This window comes from Sturnira hondurensis, unplaced genomic scaffold, assembly GCF_014824575.4.
Source record: "Sturnira hondurensis isolate 20B ecotype Veracruz unplaced genomic scaffold, ASM1482457v3 Scaffold0003801, whole genome shotgun sequence".
Taxonomy (NCBI): Eukaryota; Metazoa; Chordata; class Mammalia; order Chiroptera; family Phyllostomidae; genus Sturnira; species Sturnira hondurensis.
The window spans coordinates 2,547,001-2,566,739 of NW_028076432.1; the positions used below are offsets into that span (position 1 = coordinate 2,547,001).

At 38.1% G+C, this 19,739-nt stretch overlaps 1 pseudogene; it reads right to left on the reverse strand.

The window, feature by feature from the left end:
- Window positions 1-273: 273 nt before the first annotated feature.
- The window catches only part of LOC118984773 (HORMA domain-containing protein 1-like), a 68,731-nt pseudogene continuing 49,265 nt past the window's right edge, over window positions 274-19,739 (reverse strand).

A 19,739-nucleotide genomic window follows, 5' to 3' on the forward strand; every position in this document is an offset into this window, starting at 1 on the left:
GATCTCGATGCGAAGATCAGCATGCACAAACAGATGGAAAAACTCAGAGGCAACCCTTTCAAAAATTATTAACCGTGGCATGCCCTCTGGCCATTAGACTAACATTACTCCCAGGTGCAAAATGTACTCATCCTCCCCCCAAGAATCCTAAAGACTCATCCCATTAGGGAAGTGGCTTGAAGCCCAGAATCTCACCTAAATCAGCTTCCAGGGCAGTACCTGTGGGACAGCTTCTCTCAATATGCAGACCTGTAAACCACTAGGTTTCCTTCCTTATCTGTCCCCCAGACACCTAACATTCCGAAAGACGCTTTTACTTCTTGTTTAGCTTTCAGGCACCTCAAGTTAAGATGTTTTGTTGACTAACTGCTCAATTTGAGAATGAGAAATGGAAAGACCTAGATTTTCTCTAAGACCTCTTAAAATTTCACCTTCCTCACAAGCTAAACTTGGTTCTCCAAGTTTAGAAGATCCGGGTTTATCTTCTGCTTTGCCATTTTAGTTTCAATGTCAAAATCATCACTTATATAATGCTCCTGTTTGTCTTCTAGATCATTTTTTCCATGAGTTTTTTTTAAATGGTGTCTTTGTTTCAATGACAGTATAGCTGAATCAATATTTTCCATTCATCCTATTTCAGTGTTCACTTTTATTTTGAAGGTGTGAAAAGGTGTTGGGACAGCTCCCACATTTAGTACATAGGCTCCCCTTCAAATATCACTCCTTCAAAATCTCCATCCTTAAAACTAGGAGGATAGCAATCTGGGGGTGCACCTTCATCATAGTAAAAATGTTTCATGGTCAAACAAGCATCATTAGGTAAAGATCCCAGATTTTGCAGTAGAACATAAACGTTGCCAATGAGAATATTTGCTTTCTTGGTATCAGTAGATGACATACTATATTCACTGCTTTAGCTTTTAATTATGAATTCCATGATTAGCCCATTGCTGATGTACTTAAATTGAAACTGGTAACATTCTGAAATGGTCTGAGGATCTTCTTGGTTGGTATATACAACTAGTACAATTCATCCCTAGATATTTTTCCCTGTAAAGCACCATAGCAGCCCAGTATCTACTTCACTAATTGTGTAGATCTTGGGAAAATTCATTTTCTCCCAGAATTTTGACACAAACATAGAGCTCCAGTGAGGGAACAGTGTCTCAAAAGGTGCCAGAGACATACAGGTAGAGACTAAGTTGTGTGGCTTTGGAATGAGGTCCATCATTGTCCCTGTGTCGAGCCCTCTGCTCATGCAGCCTTTGGGACACAGGCAGGCACCAAATCTGAATATCACATCACCTTCTTTTCTTCTGTCTCAAATCTTCCTCTCTCTTTTATATAGACAGTTGGCACTGGACTTCAGGCTCAGCTGGATAATCCAGGATGAACTCATCTCAAGATCCACAAAAAAATCCTATTTCCAAATAAGGTACCATGAATTGGTTTTAAGAATTTGACAATGGCAGTATCTTTATGGAGTTGCGGTGGTGGACCTCATTCAACCAACCACACCTTCATTAAATATTCCTCACAAACACAATATCTAAAGATGCGAAACAGTCTCTTTTCTTGGCCATGACTTTCTGTCCCTTAAATGAGTTTGAGCTTAGTGTTCCTTTAGTGTAAGTGTGTGGGGCAGAGGGGAGGAATAGAAAGGCACCCAGCCGTGCTTCACAAAGATTGGCACTTTTCTCAAAACCATCGCAAGTGAACTCCTGGTTCTTTGAAAAATGTTCGAAGAACTTCTGATCAAGATGGAGGCATAGGTAAACACGCTTTGCCTTCTTGCACAACCACAAAAGGAATCACAACTAAATCTCAAAGCAAATAACACCAAGAAATGTCAGAAAATAGAACTGTATGGAATTCCAACAACCAAGGATTTAAAGAAGCCACAATAATCCAGATGGGTAGGAGGGGCAGAGACACAGAGACACAGAGACACAGAGACAGGGGAGGAGAGGTGAGGACACCCAGTGTGGTATGGAGAGGTGACAGCAGCAGTGGAATGGGCATGGGGGGTCCTACATCCACGTGTGGTAGGTAAAAATCAGGAGGGATACCTCGGGAGTGAGCAATCCTAGACCACACAGCCCAGAGTTCCAAGGTTAGAAAGATAAATTCCCATAACTTCTGGCTGTAAAAGTCAGTGGGTGTTGGGACAGTAGAAGAAACTACAGAATATTCAGGGAATTTCACTTAAAGGACTCATGTGGCCTTCAAATGTACACAAACCCAGTTACTCTCAGATTCAACACCAGGGCAACAGCTGGAATGGTTCCAGTCACATAAGGGAAATGGGTAAAGTGACTGGAAATGCCAGACAAACCCCAGAAGATAGACAGTGGGCACAGTCCCCTCTCTGAGCCCACCCTCTACACAGAACCGCAAAGCAGAGAAGTGGGTTGCACCACCCTGGTGATTACCCACAAAATTTACAGGTGACTTTTACAGGGAGTCAAGCAGCACTACCTATTACACAGAAACAAACACAGGGAGTCTGCCAAATTGAGAAAAGAAATATGGACCAAATCAAAAAACAGAACAAAACTCCAGAAAAAGAACTAAATGAAACAGAGATAGCCAACCTATCAGATGCAGAGCTAAAAACACTGGTGATCAAGATGCTTAAAGACCTCTTTGAGTATGACAACAATATCAAGAAAAAAATAAACATTACACTAAGTGAAATAAAGGAAAATCTACAGGGAACCAACAGTGAAAGGTAGGAAGCCAGGATTCAAATCAATAATTTTGAACATAAGGAAGAAATAAACATTCAACTAGAACAGAACAAAAAAAACAAGATTTCAAAGAAACAGTGTAAAAAGACTCCAGGACATCTCCAAATGTGCCAACATCTGAGTCATGGGGATGCTGGAAGGAGAAGATGAGCAAGAAATTGAGAGCTTATTTGAAAAAATAATGAAAGAAAACTGGCCTACTTTGGTGAAGGAAATAGACATATAAGTCTAGGAAGCACAGAGAATCCCAAACAAGTTGGTCCCAAACAGGATGACACCAAGACACATCATAATTAAAATGCCAAAGGTTAAAGATAAAGAGAGAATTTTAAAAGCAGCAAGAGAGTTACCCTCAAAGGAGTTCCCATAAGACTATCAGCCAATTTCTCAAAAGAAACTTTGTAAGCAGGAAGGAATTGGCAAGAAATATTCAAAGTCATGAAAAGCAAGGACATACAACCTAGATTGCTCTACCCAGCAAAGCCATACTTTAGAATGGAAGTGCAGATAAAGTGCTCCCCAGACAAGGTAAAACTAAAGGAGTTCATCAGCACCAAGCCCTTACTGCATGAAATGTTAAAGGGACTTATTTAAAATAAAGAAGATCAAAATTATGAACCTTAAAAAGGGAACAAATTCACAACTATCAACAACTGAATCTTAAAAAGCAAGTAAACAAACAAACAAAAAACCCTAAGCAAACAACCAGAACAGAAACAGAATCATAGGCATGGAGATCATTTGGAGGGTTATCAGCTGAGATGGGGGAGGGGGAGAATGGGGGAAAAGGTGCAGGGATTAAAAAGCATAATTGGTAGGTACAAAATAGGGGGATTTTAAGAATAGTATAGGAAATGGAGAAGCCAAAGAACTTATATGCATGACCCATAGACATGAACTAAGGGGGGCATTGCTGGGTGGAACAGGGTACTGGGCAAAGAGAGGGAAAGGAGGAAAAACTGGGACAACTGTAATAACATAAGCAATAAAATATACTTAAAATTGTTCTAAGGGGGTTTACTCAATTTTATGACACATTACCAACAGAAACATATGAAAAAAGCTCTCTATCACCAAAAGCAATATTCTTAGGACGAGGGGGAAGTGTAAACAAGTCTTCACTCTTTCAATGCACTGGGATCTACTGTCTATAATACTCACAAATGATTCCAGGCTTGAGCAACCTACAAGATAAATGTCTAATCTATGCCCAGAGCCTGGAATAAATCATGCCCTGAACATCTGGCATGGTGCGATATTAAAATGGTATTGCTTATCTTTCTGCAATAGGCGTAGTATATCATCACCAGGGATGTGAGAAGCTTAGTCAGTTTTCCAACAACAGAAGTGAAAAACTAATTTTTGCTAACCAAATAAAGGATTGTTTCTCTATTCTTATCTAACACAACACTCTTCATTTTCTTTCCCAAAGCATATAGCTTAGGACTATGGGAGTTATGAATACCAATTACAATAAGACACACAATTTGAGGTTGAAAAAGAAATGAATTTGTAAATCTGACTTTATGCAAGTTATCATATTTCTAAGGAAACTGATAGTAGATAAATGGACATAAGAACTCCAAGATTTTAACTCCTGCAATGTATATCATAGTCAGGAAGAAACAGCAAAAAATAATCAAAATCAAAAATTAAACAACTACAAAATAGTAACAAAACAAAAATACCTGAGGTCTGCTTCAAAAACCTATTGAATATCTTGCATCTTGTCTTTTTTGTCACCCCTTATGCATACACTAAGACAAATAATTCGCAATAGGAAAAAAATAATATGTCGTAGATTTTAGTTTCCAATTTAGTTATTTTTTAAAATCCGCAGATGTCTTTCCTCTTAATTCAGTACTAATACCTTCAGAGTGCCTTCTCCATTTCACATTCTCTCCATAACCTTCATCTGTATGCCTCTTTAAACACAAAGCTACCTTACAAAAAACAATTTGCTTTACTGGAGGGACTAATACAGTGCATACTGATGTGGAAAACTTCCATCTCTAAGGAGTTAAGGACTGCAAAGAAGGCAATAACAAACTGAGTATCTCTCTCTCCCCCTCTCTATCTCTCTCTCTCCACCACCCCCTCCATTCTCCTGTAATCTCTTCTGCTCACCTTTTGTGGTTCCCACCCCTCTGCTTACAAAAGAGAGCCCTACCGTTTGCATTGTGCTGCAGTGTTAGGGGAGCCAAGGACATTCTTCTAAGCAACAAACAGGCCCATTGATCATTGTTTTTTCTCACTGTTTGCAGAGAATCTCTGGGCAAGAGAAGTGTCCTTCCCACACAGAAGGAACTGACAGTGCTGCAAGGTTTTGGCTTTTTGGAGAAAGACATTATGCTTATTAAGTGCATAATATTCAGCACATTAAAATAGTTCTATGCTTTTCATCAATGATTGGCTCAGTGGAAGAATATATATAAACATATAGTATGTTCATATCTAAATATCCAAAAATCTAAATCCAGATTCTTTGTATAGCAAATATAGAGAAGAAAGATCTTTACTCCTGCAGTTCTATATTGAATGACAAAACAAAAACACTCAGGCATAACCATTTTAGTCTGATAATGGCACACTCTGGAAACAAAAGGAACAAAAGTAAAGAACACTCAAATTACCATTTGCAAAATAGCCATGAATTTTTAGTATACACCATAAACCATGGAAGCAACACAAGTTTCACTTTAATAGCTTCAGATAAGCTTTTAAAGTTACAGATCTGCAACACAAACATATTTAAACCTAAGAAGACATCCTGTTGCCATGACAACATGATACACTAGCTCCCTGCCAGGATGGATCGTGGGCTTGGGAACAGGATCACAGATCACACTGCTGCACTTCAGGGCTCTCTGACAGCAACGTGCTGCCACTAAATCTTACTAATTCATTGTTCAGATGTTTGTTTTTAGCCCTAAAAAATATAAGGTTGCAGGTAAATAACCTAGCATGAATGAAAAAGTGTTACATATACTTTTTTCAAAATATATTTTTATCTAATGTTTGTAACATCTACAAATTCACCCACAAGGTCTTAAATTAAAGATACAGAGGAAGTCTATTGTTCAAAAATGAGAAGTATTGTTTATTAGAATTACTAGTTTTTAATGCTTCCATAAAAAGAAACCCATTTTCTAATCTGAAATCTCAGAAAAACTTACTGTGATATATTTTTCATTGTACAACAATAACTACATATATGCTTTAAAAGACAAAACAGAGGACAGGCCCTAACTTGTCACAAAAAAAAAAAAAAAAACCTGTGAATAAAAAAAGAATCTCTTTTGAGGCACAAAACAAACAGGGAGAGTTTTCTTTCTGATATAAGATTGATGGCAGTTTATGACTAATTCCTCACCTTATTCCCATTTTCTGCAATTTTCCTTGTCTCCTCCTTATTATTTTGAAGTTGATAGGAAACAAAAGACTAACCTGCATTATTATTAATTCATTCTCTCAGTAAACATTTACAAAGCATTTTCATTTTTTTAGCAGAAAAAGAGACCAAAGGAAAATAAGCTCATCTAGTGAGGTAGGACAATGCAAAGAAAAAAAAAAACTTTAATAGAATCTCCTTAAAAGCTGCAGCCCTGGAATGTAAAGGATTTTGTAAAATCACAAAGGAATGTAGTTCTCAAACAGCCTGTTGGCACCAGTGGAACTCCAGAGGGGAAGTCGTGTTTGAGGTGAGTATTTTCTCAGACAATGAGCGGTGAGAGAAGGGCCATTTCAAAGAAGGAGCTGTACGAAGGCACAGATCTGTAGAGTGCATACTCCATTCTGGAAAATCTCAACAGCCCTGCCTACCTGGAATGAGGTGCACAGGATAAAACAGTAGGAGAAAGGTTTGCCATAATATAAAGTGTGTACTTTACACTGCAGAGGACAGAATCCCATTGAAAAATTAACCAACCATGGGAAAACAAAGCCCAAGAGGTGTTTTAGAAAGATCACTTTGAACAGAAGAGTGGACGATTCATTTGGGTTGAAGTGAGATTGAAGACATGAAAATTAGGAAGCTATTTTAATAGTGCAAGTGAGAAAGATTTGAACAAAGACAGTGTCTGCAGAGAGATTTGGGAAATTTTTGAGTGGTAAATTTACCAAAGCTTTGTAATGTATTGAATGTAGAAGCTAAAGAAGAGGAAATATTTCTGGCATGAATGATTGTGTGAGTGCCGTTACAGTTTTCCACAATGAGGAACACAATGCAGCAGGTAATCGTGGCCACCCTTAACTCATGAATTACAGAAAAATCCGAACAGTTAACTAGTATAAGAAGTCAAGAGAGAAGACCGGATATCCAATTCTGCAAACAGCTACACCGAAGAACTACAGAGAGGAGGAGGGTACAACAAAGGGAAACAAAAAGGATGGCCAGAAAGTGGTAGCCTTGTTTTCAACAAAGGCATTACAAAAACAGGAGAGTCTGCCATATTAAAATGTATATAAATGATGTTTCTAGTGTGATAAAGATATTCATTAATACAAAAAGTATAAATAATATTTAATACTTTAAAATACATCCTCGAACTACATTGTGTAGACATCAGCTGATCTCTAACAAAAATCTGTGTGACTAGACTAAGTATTATGGTTCCTTTTCTTATTCTATGGAAGAGGACACTGATAGAGAGGCTGGCCAACGCCCCCGCGGCTACACAGCTGGTAACTCAGGGCTGCCAAGTCCATTTTCTCCAGATAGTTCATTAAATAATGTAGCAATGCCTAAACTGCATGTAGAGGTTTATTTTATTAAAATATGCAAAAATTATTTTATTAATTAAAACCATTCCACATCTTCACAAGTACAGAAATGACTTGAATAACTAAACAAAAAATATTTGGAGATCATTGTCCTCAATACAGCTATAAGCTATTTTTTGTGGATCTGAAATATGATGGTTATAAGGAGAAAAAAGGAAGAGCAGGAGAAAGTGTCAAATACATTTTCTGTAGAAAGAATCTTAAGTCAGAGAATCAAAGTAATTTTCTCTTTCAAGCAAATATGCCAGTCTCAAGGTAATAATTATTACCCATCACCAACTTCAGATATACAAATAAGATACTCAATTTTAGACTCACTAAGTAATGTGGCAACCTATTAACTAAGCGAAAGAAAGTACTCAATAGAAAATATTAAATTATTCCAAATATTTCCTTAAAAGCCATTCAAAAATCGCATATATAACTATGCATATATGCATCAAGGGTAAGTGGTAAAATCCTTGAAAATCTGTCTGGCACCCAAAATGATAAAACACAATAATGAACTCATCAGATTAAGAACTAAAACAAAAGTCACAGTTTCACAAACATGTTTCAGAATTGTAATAGATCCTGCAAAAGCCATGGAGTTGTCCTAAGAACCATCTTAATCACAGTGTGATCATTGAGAGTATCTCTTATTAATCCTTTTTCAATAAAGAAAAATATTATTGTTGAAGCCTAATTAGCATTTTATGTCATACATTTATTTATTTATACTTTAGTCTAAAAATCTGTCTTTGCAGTCAATGGGTAGATACTGTTTTTCACCACTTAAAGGTAAGAAATTGGTGACTTGGGGAGGTTGACATCTGCTCAGTTTTATCAGAAGGAGAACGAAGGAAGCCAAAATGTGAATTTGTGTGTTTTGACTCTAAATCCATATATCATGTTACTACATTACTCTATGTACCCTTTGATAAACTTCTACACCAACACTCACATAATAAAGCCCATGAAATAAATCATCTTTTACTGGAGAGGAAGAAACCAAATCACATTGAGTTGTCAATTGTCTCGCAGCAATTATGTTTTATTATGAGGTTACTCATCTGGTACAGAAGAGCTAATTCCTTTTTCTTCTCTGAATGTAAAGTGTGCTCGCAAATAGCCAAGGGTGTGTCCTAGGTTGTGTAAAACCACTAGTGTGTTACTGCAGGACTTGGAGATTTGGCATTTTAATTACGCACCATGATATAACTCAGTCCCATGGCAAATTATTATAATAAGCACTTCAAAAGAAGCTTCATCTCTTTATGCATAATGCAAGTATCAAATACAATGACCTTTCTCATATTTGTGCATTAGTGGTTTTATTTAAGTAAGGGTAATGAATTGCTTTGCTTCTCAATCTGGTCTTTGTTTTTATAAATTATTAATCATCCAATATTCAGAGTCCTTTATAAGTCAAATTTTAAAGTCCCTTTGCTATAACCAAAAACACAATCATAGAATTCTCGGATAATAATTATGGATTTCTTAAGCTTCTTAACAGTATTTCAAGTAGGCCAGTTAAAAAAAAAAAACAACCCTGCAAACAGAGAAGAAAGTCCACCACAGCTTCATCTCTAGGACATTTGCAATAAGTTAAGATAGCCTCTTCAACAAATGGTGTTGGGAGATTTGGACAGCTACATGCAAAAAAATGAAACTCAACCACCAACTTATACCATACACAAAAATAAACTCAAAATGATAAAAGACTTAAATGTAAGTTGCAACACCATAAAAGTCCTAGAGGAGAACATAGGCAGGAAAATCTCAGATATTCCATGCAGCAATATTTCCACCAATATGTCCCCTAGAACAAGGGACGTATAGGAAAGAATAAACAAATGGGACTTCATCAAAATAAAAAGCTTCTGGATGCCTAAGAAAATATCAGCAAAATGAATAGGGAACCAACCATATGGGAAAATATATTTGCAAATGATAATTCAAAGAACTCACAGGACTCTACTCCAGGAAGACAAACAACCCAATTAAAAAATGGGCAAAGGACCTGAACAGACACTTCTCCAAGGATGACATACAGAGGGACTAGAGTCATATAAAAGGATGTTCAGCATCACTAGCCATCAGAGAGATGCAAATTAAAATTACAATGAGATATCACTTCACATCAGTCAGAATGGCCATCACAAACAAATCAACAGACAATAAGTACTGCTAAGGTTGTGAAGAAAAGGGAACCCTAGTTCATTGTTGGAATGCAGGCTGGTTCATCCACTGTGAAAAACAGTATAGAACTTTCTCAGAAAACAAAAAGTGGAACTGTCTTTTGACCTGGCAATTCCAGTTGTTGGGACTATACTCTAAGAATCCTGAAACACCAACTCAAAAGAACCTATGTACCCCAATTTTCATAGAAGCACAATTTACAATAGCCAAGTGCTGGAAGCAACCTAAGTACCCATCAGTAAATGAGTGGATCAAAAAACTGTAGTCCAGCCCTGGCTGGTATAGCTCAGTGGATTGAGCCAGGGCCTGTGAACCACACGATCGTGGTTCGATTCCCAGTCAGGGCACATGCCTGGGTTGCAGGCCAGTTCCCAGCAGGGGACTCACAAGAGGCAACCATACATTGATATATCTCTCCTTCTCTCTTTCCCTTCCCCTCTAAAGATAAATAAATAAAATCTTTAAAAAAAACTGTGGTCCATTTACATGATGGAATACTACACAGCAGAAAGAAAGAAGGAGCTCCTATCCTTTGTGACAGCTTGGGCGGATCTGGAGATCTTCATGATAAGTGAAATAAGCCAGGCGGTGAAAGACAAATACCATATGATCTCACCTACAAGTGGAACCTAGTCAACAAAACAAACAAACAAGCAAAATATAACCAGAGACATTGAAATTAAGAACAACTTGACAATAGCCAGAGGGGAGGTGGGTGGGGATACTGAAGAGATTAGGGGGAAGGGCTGTCAAGGAACATGTATAAAGAACACATGGACAAAGCCAAAGGGGCATAGGATAGAGTGTGAGAGGTGGGGATGGCTTGGGTTGGAGGTAGTGGTGGGAGGAAAGTGGAGACAACTGTACTTGAATGACAATAAAAGAAAAAAGAAAAAAAATCTGATAACCTGAATAAACAGATTACAATGAGTGAAAAAAAAAAGAAATTTGATAACCATTGTTGCTCTTATTTGGAGAGTGAGAAGAATTTGTGCATAGTCTCAATGTTAGGCTTCCAGAGTGAGCTGGGTTTGTTATATATTTGTGAGGTTATGTATATGTTTCTGTCTATACGTCTCTCAGAACTGACAAAACCTGTGTTTGAACAGCTGAGTTTCAACAGGTATATTGCCTTCAAAAAGGAGTACTGATTTATACATCAGAATTATATTATAATTATATAACTATTAAGTATTTTTTCATTTATTCTTTCCCACACAAATTTTTTTAAGCACCTACTATGTGCCAGTCACTCTGCTAAAAGCTGGAAATACAATAGCCTGTTCTCAAGGAGTATCATCATTATCATCATCATCATCATTATTGCAAGCCAGTCTGATTATCAACTATATTTTTACATAAATATAATTTTGGGAAAAGTGATTCTATGTTGAAAAATGATTTTCCTACAAATAAATTGTTTCCTTCTTAATTTCAGAAGTTTGGGGCTAAGAGAGTGTTTCCACCTATTTCCATCCTACTCCTATTAAAAGTTACATGGCTCAACTAACATTTTGGTGGGAGAGGTCAAGCCCTAATGCCCTATATGAGAAAACAATTGCTGAGCATGCTCCTAAATGCAGCATTATAGCCAATGCTCTGAGCATGGGACATGAATGATAGAAGGAGAAACAAGCACAAAAGTTGCTGCAGTACTTGAAGAAATATGGAAAGAAGGAGTAGGGGGAGATTAAGATACAGAGAAAAGACAGTAGGTGTAAGAGGATCATAAAGAATGTGTGTGTGTGGAAGAGAAAAGAGATAAATGAAGTTATTAAAGAGGTAATCAAAAAATATTCTTGTCATTGGCACCAACGACCAGTTTGTCACATTACTGGTAACCAGTAATTTGTGAGATCAATGCCTTAACTCTGCTGACACTACGTTATTATAAAATCCTTGCACATCTATTATTCCAAATATAGTACTCCCAAATTATTTCATGAAAATTTTAATAATAATAATTAACATTTTTTGAGTTCTTTGTAGGTTCAGTCAACATGCTAAATGGTTTGGATACATTATCTATTCTTAATATGTAAAATGCCATGAGATATATACCACCATTACACCAGTTTATAAAAGACATTGTTAAAAAAACAGGGCTTAATTCAACATATTCCTTTCTTTCCATTTTGGTTTCCTCTGCTTTCCAAAAACTTGATGTAAGTCTTGGAGTCCAAAAGTAATATTCAGACAACAGTATGATCTCAAATAAGGTATTTTACCTCTCTAAGCCTTAATTCTTCATCTGCAAAATGGATAAAATAGAACTGAATATATAATAGTATCATTATGAGAATTAAATAGATAATACACATAGAATATTTTATTTATGACTGGAAAAATAACTGGTAGGAATAATAGTAAAAAATTAAATAATAAAGTATTGCTGTGGCCAAAAAGTCATTTTTTCCCCTTGCAATGGCTCTAGTAGTATTTAGTTGTCTTAAACTTCATTCAAAACAATTTTGTTATATTGTATTTTGACAGCTGTCATATCAGCATGCACTTTAAAAAAACTTACGAAAATTGGTGAATTTTTGTGTGGCTTAATATTAAAGATGGAAGAAAATATGCAAGTTTTGGCATATTAGGCTTTATTATTTCAAGAAATGTAAAAACAACTGAAACACAAAAAAAGATTTGTGCAGTGCATGAAGGTGCTGTGACTGACTGAACTTGTCAAAAGTGGTTTGCAAAGTTTTTTGGTACTATTGACATTTTAGCCAAATATTATTTGCTGCAGGGCTGTCTGATGCACTGGAAGATGTTTACCAGCACCCTTGGCCTCTACCCACTAAAAGCCAATAGTGGGAGATAGTCAACATACTCAAAATATCCAAATCAATAAAGTTATTGGTGAAAATGAAAAATGTGTCTTTTATTTTATGGAAAAATCTAAACAGACTTTTTGGCCAACCCAATACAAGCATTATTAACATTACTGTGCTCACCAATGTTAGACGGCTGATGAGACAGCAATATTGAGTAAAAGCTCCACTCCCGGTTACTGACAATGTTTCAGAGCACCACAAGGATGGACAGTGGTTTAAAATGAAATGTTCAAATTCCACAAATGTTCCACAAATGTTCAAATGTTCCAAATTCTGATTATGGATTACCAAAAAAAGCTCCTTTGACACTATGTAGATTAGCCCAGAACAAATAACACTGACTTTAATGTAATCAGATGGAAATTCGTAAATACCGTCACTATTTGGAATCGCTGTAAATGTTCAGAGGCCTCTCGGCTTCGCTGCACGTGCTGCTCATGACCATGGGCTCTAGAAAGTGTTATGCGACATGATAGCGTTGTGACTCCTGCGAGTACACACGGGCCATGTACGATTAAATCTCCAATGTATATCATGGAAGTTTTAAGGGATAGAATAATAATTTTTGAAATAGTAAAGAACTTCTTCCTTGTTAGTTTCCTCTTTTGCCCTCTGCTCAGCTCCTGCTCTTACCTCACAGACTGCCTTCCTGGACCTTCTTCCTTCTATTCACGTGTTTGGGCTGCTCCGGCTCAGTGAGGGGGTGGGAAGCAGAGCAAAAACAGAAGGAACTTAGCTTTGATTTGTAAAAGCTTAGTAGTCATTTTAGGGAAAGAGAGAGCATTTTAAACACAAACAAAATCTTAGAGAAAGACAGGCTGAAGAAAATAAGGATGTCCCAGAATTAGAAGTGACAAATATTAATAGAAAATGGAGAACTGCAGCTCTGAACCTGACACAGCCTGGTAGATAGAAATAAACCATGTTTTAACAGAGACCTCTGTGGACCAGATGAGACCATGGTCAAGTAAGTAAATGCTTGCACACTCAGGCAACAGGTAGACCATGTGCCCTCCCTCCATACAGCTTGTCTTCGCTTGTTCTGGATGCTATGACAAAAATGCCACAGACTGGGTGACCTAAAATCAAAAGAAAATTCTTTCTTACATTTCTGGAGACTGGGAAAGTCCAAGACCAAGGTGCAGGCAGATTCAATATCTTGGGAGAGTCAGCTTTACGGTTCCTGATTGGCAATCTTGTTGTGTTCTCATATAGCAGGAAGCAAAACAGAGCTCTGCAGCATCTCTCTCCTTCTCCTTTCCTTCTCTTTCTTCTTTTCCTTCTTCTTCTTTTTAAATTTATGGACCCTAGCAACCCCGTGTAGTCCCCAGAAGCCCCCACATTTGGTCAACCTGTTCCTACACCACCCAGACCTCTAACTGAGCTTGTGCTTAATTAAATGCTGAGTAAGCAGGAAGGCGCATGCGCAGTTTGCACCCACACACCTGCCCTTGGTAATCAGGCCCCCCTGGTGGGTGACTTAGGTCCTGCCATAGACCACCAGGCCATAGTCTTGGAGCCAGTGGTTTCCAGATTTGAGCCATCGATGAGGAGGTTTAGGGAGGTGGATACCATCAGATCTCTTATGGCCCTGCTGTCCTCATGGGCCTTAGGGCCTTTCCCGCCATCATGATTCGCAGGTGTTTCCTGTGGAGGCTCTTCCATAAATGCACCAATTCTGTTCGTGAGAGCTCTGCTCACCTGATCTAATCCCATCACCTCCAAATACCATCACATGGGAATTGTTTCAACACAGCAATTTTGGGAAGACACAGTGAGTCTGTAGCAGAGACAGTACATAAACTTCCAGAATTTAGCCACAATCCTAATGAAAGGGAGTATGGCCAAACTTATTATATTTCTGTCATTTGAGTACAACAAAGGGTCAGTTTGGAAACTGAATTCTTATATAAAATGTAATTTGTTTTTCAAACCCACATTCATGGACCCAGGTTTATACCCACTCTACACATGCTAGCTGTGTGATGCTACAGTATGTGTGTATATTTAAACATATATAGACAATATCAGTATGATTATAAATCTACATAGTAAAATCTACATAGTAAATACCACATAATGTTTCACCTAGGAAACTGTAAATGTCTCCAAGCCCGTTTTATCCATTTTCATTTTCTCAGTGCCTGTCCCCGAGCTATGCTACCACATCATTAGTGAATCTTTAAGCTTTAGCTGAGTTTCTTGTACTCTCTCCAACATAATTCCTGACAAAAGCAGGCTGAACTCCTGAAGAAAACATGAGCATGCCAGGGCTAGCTAAGCCCTCNACAATATCAGTATGATTATAAATCTACATAGTAAAATCTACATAGTAAATACCACATAATGTTTCACCTAGGAAACTGTAAATGTCTCCAAGCCCGTTTTATCCATTTTCATTTTCTCAGTGCCTGTCCCCGAGCTATGCTACCACATCATTAGTTAATCTTTAAGCTTTAGCTGAGTTTCTTGTACTCTCTCCAACATAATTCCTGAAAAAAGCAGGCTGAACTCCTGAAGAAAACATGAGCATGCCAGGGCTAGCTAAGCCCTCCAGCAGAAATCAGAGAAGGAGCAAAAGCACTACCACCAGAAACTGGTTTGTACCAGAGAAATCAAACATGGCACCTGAAACTCCTTCCCGAGAGACTTTTTGATAAACTTTTCTTTATTAGCTTACTAAAATCAGAACCAGAGACAGAGATTTAACATTAAAATGAGACATGTGATATATGGTTAAGCATGTGCCAAGCATGTTTGAAAATATCATATGCTCCCTGGACATGAGAACTCCCCACACTTCCTCGAGTCCCCACTCCAGAAACTGCCTATCTCCCCCACTGAGATCCTTTAGTACTTTCCTAATTCCCCAGAACTGTGGAGAAAGAATCATTAGCACATTGATTATCCTTCTCCATTTCAGGAATAAAGTTTCTGACTAGATTTACCGAATAGCCTTTTGTCCTATTGGTGCGAGTGACATTAAGAGGACCATGATTTGGAGTCTCTGACTTGCAGGGGTTGGTGGCAGGCCCAGCAAATTCCTAAACTTAGTAAGTACTTAAAATATTGCTAAGACTATTAGTAGTCATTTAATAAAGTGACCTAACTGAATGATTTACACCTTTCTGCATGTGTAAGAAAGTGGCATGATGAGAAAATGTGCTTTGAAGAAGATTAATTTGAAAGCCATGAGTAAAACAACTTGGATAGTTTAGCTAGGAGGCTGCTGAAATGCCAAGGTCAAAGGGTGTAGGACCTGAGCTAGGCAGGTGGCATTGGGAACAGAAAGCAGGGCATGAGTAAAATAACTGAGTGGGAACATATAAAACTCAGCAGTAGTTTCCTATTTTAGAACTAGAGCTTTTGTGGGGTTGAGCCCAGAAATGTTTCTATCCCTTGGCCAAGAGCTTGAGAATACAAATCAAATATTAGCTATCAGAGATAATAAGGAACTGCTAGAAAGAGCTTTAGGAAGAATGCCATTTTAGAAATAATAGGATCCAATCAGTTCATCCACTTAAATTGTCTATCTAAGTGTTCTATATAGTTAAAACACAAAGCACATCCATGAAGACTTTGAAGATACCCCATGTTTGATATGAGATGATTAATAGGAGTCAAAGTACTCAATTTAAAAATAACAGGAACAATAACAATATGAGCAATCATTATTTATTTTCAATTTAAAAATCACGAGTAAACTCATGTGATACAGCCTTCTTAATGAAATAGGTTAGTAAGTGCTGCAGTCAGTGCCTGAAGTCTTTATTATCTTTAAGCTGTGGTGAAACAGAATATATCTTAAAGGAGGAATAAAGAGATGCATGTCTCCATAGTCAGATCAAAGTGAAAATCAAAAATTTATCATCATAGGGAATGAAATATTTTACTGGCATAACTTTAAATTTTAAAATATGGAAATACACCTTTGGCATTAGAATTTCAATTATGAAAAATGACAAGCTAGTCTAAAATACCTTGAATATATATAGAACCTTATAGCATCATGTTTTTCTTTAAATTTTATGCATTATTTTACAGAGTATAATTTAGAAGGAATTGGTAGAAAGTGGCCATTCTTTTGTGACTTCCTTTCAAATTACAGATTGATTTTGGTGTTCTTCGATATCAATCACAAGGGAATCAATGTCTATCACAGGGAGCTTCTTGCCTGGAAGGCATATTTTTCCAGCATGGTTCAATATGATCCCAATATTTACAATATGTAACAATGGGGTGGAAATTGCTTTCATTTTTGTATTTTTAATTAAAATATCAACTAAAATTCTCCTAGTGCATACCAGTGTTGGTCATATGTTCAGGAAGAGGGACTCAAACTCACACTGAAAGAGGGTATGAAATGGAAGAAAGCATTGCAATCACAAAAATGTAGTCTAATAATTATTGAAATGAAATGATAAAAATGTAAGTCACAGTGCTATTTTTAGAAGCCTTTGTGACTTGCCCGGGAACTATCTCAGAGTTAAGGGAGGCCTGGAAATGAACTGCCAGTGACACAAAGAACATGAATGAAAGAGATATGACTAAACAACAGGAGGGAAAAAGCAATCTAAGTTAAAAAAGGAGAAAATCTCTTCCTGAGTGCCTCTCTCCAGCTACACCTACCTCACATGCCCAGAGGGCCCTTGGGCAATTCTGCTACTTAAACTTTTCAAGAGACATGTGGTTTCCAAGCTTCTTTGTACACCTAACACAAAATCCTTCTGTAAGAATAGTTAGGTTTTCACTCAAACTTTATAAGTGTTTCGATACTGTATTATGGAATTATTTTTTGTCTGGGGAGGAATGGCTAAGAGAAGACAAAAACTGAACAAACATGAAGAGGTAAACCTCCATGTCTACTGCTGTCTCGTGCCGGGGGCAGTGGCCTAGGCAGGGGCAGGAATACAGTGCTGCATTCTCCCTCTAACCAAAATTGAAGGCCTCTGAAAGACTTCATTTTCTGGCCACAGGGTATCTCTAACGATTGCCTGAAGGGCCAGGAATCAAACTGAAATTTCTTCATCTGAGTTATTTTGCATGGAGAGCCCACACTATTCAGTGTTGACAAGCATATTGACTATACTCACTGACTTTTCCAAACTGTAAGATGGCCACTGGTTTACTAGGTGACAAGCCCTGCCCAGCAGCCATTCCTTGAACCAGATGGTGAAGTTCCAGATCAACCAGACTCTCTGTTAGCTATGAGGCATGCAGAGAAATTCTGATGATAGTTGCAAAAACTGCTTGAGAAAGCAGATTCTATGAAAAACATAAGGTAATGAATAGTGAAAAAGTACTTGGAGATCCCAGAACCTTAGAAGCAGAGAGATTGAGAGAACAAAAAAGTCACCCAAGCCGCAGTGCACTGGAGCACCACGCCCATATGCCTGCTTCTGAGTGACCGGTGAGCTCCCCTGAATGACCTTCCAGCTTCCGAATGTCAGCCCAGCCTCTGTGAGGCCTGCATGGAAGGCAATTGCTGGCTTTCACAAGTTCTAGCTGTCTTTTTCTTTTGTATATCCCCATAATAAGTCTCCATTGTATATTGCTTTCTCTTTGCAAGTTAAAAGAGCCAAACCCAAAAGGGACACTGGGGCTCAGTGAAAGAGAGAGGAAACTCAACAAATTACATAAAACTTGAGCATCCACATTTCTTCCGCAGCTGCCACCTACAAGCCGAGTCCCCAAGTCAGCCTGCTGGCGGGAGTGCTGACTGTCAGCCTCTCCAAGGGTTTCTGTGTCCTTGGGTGTGCAGAACGGCTTTTGGGTAAGTGCTGGATTTTTTACATTTCACTCACTGTCATTATCAGGGTAATAAACACACACTGCCATTTAAGCAATCAAGGACCAACTTGAAATATTAATAAAGAACAATAAAATACAATTTTAATGTGTTCTAAATTTTCTTATTCTAAGACAAAGTGTAGATGGTCTGGGAGGCTCTCTTTTTTCCTGACCCACACAGTGTGCCTAAGTTTCCTTGGAGGAAGAGGAATTAAACTTACAGGGTCTTCAGTTACATGACTTTAAGAAGAGGCACGTCTCAGGGAGCTGGCAATGACAACCAGCAGCCTGTGATATCGATTTTATGAGTAGGTTTGGGTGGGCAGGGTGACCACTTCCAGGGTAATTACCGCCCCAACCCTCCCTGAACTGAAAACACACACACGGAGCGAGGACAAAGTTCTGTGCACTTTCTGTACTCAAGGACATATGCAGTTTACCGAAGCTCGAGCAGCGGTGTCCAACCTTCTCAGCCACACTGGAAGGAGAAGAGTTGTCTTGGGCCACACGTGAAACACATTGCAATACTTAATCACCAGAAAAATCTCATAATGTTTTAAGTAAATTTAGGATTTGGTATTGGGCTATGCTCACAGCCATCCTGGGCTGTACATGACCTGTGGGCCACAGGTTGGACACCCCTGCTTAACCCATTAAAACTAATGTATCCAGTCGAATTTACCTTTCACTGTAAAGACTAAACATCATGTGTAGGAAAGTATTTACTAGGCTCAGAATGAAAGGCTGAAAATACTTCATAAAAAAACCTTCTGAGGAAAAAAAGTACCATCCCCAATTATCAACGAGGAAACTATAGAGAATTCTAATAACCGTTCAAGTCCCACAGATTACATGGACCTGGGTTGGAGTCCTCTTAATCACCATAGCAAATGGCCTCATCTTCTTCCTGAAATTATCACTATTTTTAAATATTTTATTTTTTTTATTTTTAGAGAGAGAGGAAGGGAAGGAGAAAGAGAAGGAGAGAAACATCAGTGTGTGGTTGCCTCTCAGGGGGCTCCCACTGGGGACCTAGCCTGCAACCCAGGCATGTGCCCTGACTGGGAATCGAACCGAGATCCTTTGGTTCACAGCCTGCGCTTAATCCACTTAGCTACATCAGCCAGGGCCAAATTATTGCTATTTTAATTCTTAAGGATTTCTCTTACAAAGTAGCCAAGGACCCTGGTTTATGTAGCTTTCCAGAATGCAGAGTGTCACTTGGCAGCTTCAACAGAGGGCAAATGTGGGGTGTTTTTGCAGTTGGCAGATACCACTAATGGATTTTAGTACTCTGCCAATGAGCTCGTGCTGATTGGCACGGCCACCATTAGTATCAATGTCATCATCCCTATGCAGAAAATGCTGGCAATGGCATTCTATTTAAAAAGGTGATTGT